Raw genomic sequence first — 2,128 nt, forward strand, 5'->3', positions numbered from 1 at the left:
AAAATAAAAGACATATAATATTAAAAAGAAAAAAGAAAATATTGAAATTTAATTTTAAAAAATAATGCATTTTCCGCGTTCTACATTGTTTTATTATTTATTGTTATTTTTTATTTTCATATTTATCTTACCTTTTTTTACGTCTGTTAAAATATTATTTATTCCTGCTTTCCTTTTTTACTTTATTCTTGATTTGATATATTTTCCTTTTATTATATTTTTTCTTTTTTTTCTTTATATAATGGTGCTCAAGATGATTTTTATTATAATATACTTTTTACTTGTTTAAAAACCTTTTAACTTTCTTTTTTGAAGGTATATTAGTTGTTTTTGCGGCACGATTATTGTATCTCGTTCGAGAACATAATTTCACTGTAATCATATATTTTAATGCTTGCATTCGATGATCGTAACATGCTTCATTTTTATCTAGCCATTCAGGATGTATTTTATTCGTTGCATGCACACATTCAGTTACAATTTTCTCAAGAATTTTTGTAGATGCCCAATGATATTGCCACGTGCGATTAGATGCCATCAATTGTGTTTTAGTAATATTTGTATATAAAGTCGTTGGGCGCACTAATTTTGTTACTGTTGGAGCATCTTCATCTTCATTTTCATATTCGCGATTCTATATATTTTTCATTTTCCGTCGATTCGTCCATAGGGGTTTTCATCATATCATTACGACAATGGTCACAGTTGCTTTTTTGAATGCTTCGTCGCGCGATAAACCCAGCAAAAAATGCGACAGCATTTTCATCATAATTATCAAGCGGGTTGACATTTTCAAGTTCTTCGATGTTAAATTCTTCGAGAAGAATAGTGTCATTTTCAAGAAGCATTTCATCTTCGAAATCATCATATTCTATTACGTTATTGCTCATATTCATATTTTCGATCCTTTTTACAAGTTGACTTGGTTCATTTATAAGAACTTCACTTTCTGGGCATTGAGTGTTGCCTTTGTCACTAGTTTGTATGTATCCTGTAGAAAGTATGTGTCTAATAGACAATCGGATCATTCTTGTAGTTGGATTAGGATTAAATCCTCCGCGTTGTCTCAGTTTCGAAAATAAATGTTCTACTGAGTCTTGGTTGCATAATCCTGTCGCAAGTTCAAATCCATCATATTGCGTTGAAAGTGTTTTGTAAGTTTCAAGAATAGATTTTACTGTCACAACAAAACCTTTAAAACAAGGAACTTGATTTATGCTTTTTGCCGACTTAGACCATCTTGAGCACCATTCGACAAAATCTATTAATAGATTTTCAATATCCGGATTTTTAGACGATAGTGGTCGTTTGCCGCCAAATGAAATATTAATACTGTAAGCGTTGCATGCATCAATAATTTTATTTAAGCGCTCTGCAAAATCAGCTGTCGCTTGCCATGTAATTGTGTCTAATTGTTTTCCATGACCGGCTGTTTTTATTGCAGCTGCAAAAGTGTGGCTCAATATTTGGAATGCTCTTTTCACATTCATTGATTCAAAATTATTTGGACGAATGTGCGCTTCTGTAATATGAGACAATAAATTTGAACCTCCTTTTGTGGCACTGTCAACAGACCATGTTGTTTCGAAATCAGAATACGATGCAATAATTTTTCCATCACAGTAAAGATTTTCATGAGTTCTAAAGAAACTTAGCAATCTTTTTACTAAATGTGGGAAATCAAATGATGCATTATATTTTTTCCCATTATATACAAAGAATGTATTTTCTGGATTAATGCCGAGTTGAGAGTAAGCGCTTTGATTACATGTGCCTTGATCACATGTTAGAAGTTGCACATCAGCACCCGTTGCACTCAATCGGTCTAAACATTCTTTCAATAATATTATTATTTGTTCTGCTTTCATGCATTTTCCCGGAAGGAAATATGCTAAAGGCTGTCGCCATGGACGACGCGCATTTAAACTGTCTAGGCAAAAGACAAATACGCATTTAGATCTTTCCGATTTTCTTCCTAGAGAACCAAGATCAACAAGGCCTTCTATTTGATCTAGTTTTTGCGAATATTCTTCATAAGGTTTTATGGCCATTTCGTCCCATTTTAAGGCACATACTCTTTCCTCTATTGGTAAATAAGAAATCTTTTCCTTTAATTTTTGAAATATAA

The 2,128-nt window shown here is 32.1% G+C and overlaps 1 pseudogene; it reads right to left on the reverse strand.

Annotated features, from left to right (window-relative positions):
* Positions 1 to 277: 277 nt before the first annotated feature.
* LOC145943499 (uncharacterized) lies at positions 278 to 1,028 on the reverse strand (annotated as a pseudogene).
* Positions 1,029 to 2,128: the final 1,100 nt, after the last annotated feature.

This window comes from Prenolepis imparis, unplaced genomic scaffold (assembly GCF_030444845.1).
Source record: "Prenolepis imparis isolate NDT839.2.m4 unplaced genomic scaffold, iyPreImpa1.0 SCAF_12, whole genome shotgun sequence".
NCBI classification, from domain to species: Eukaryota; Metazoa; Arthropoda; class Insecta; order Hymenoptera; family Formicidae; genus Prenolepis; species Prenolepis imparis.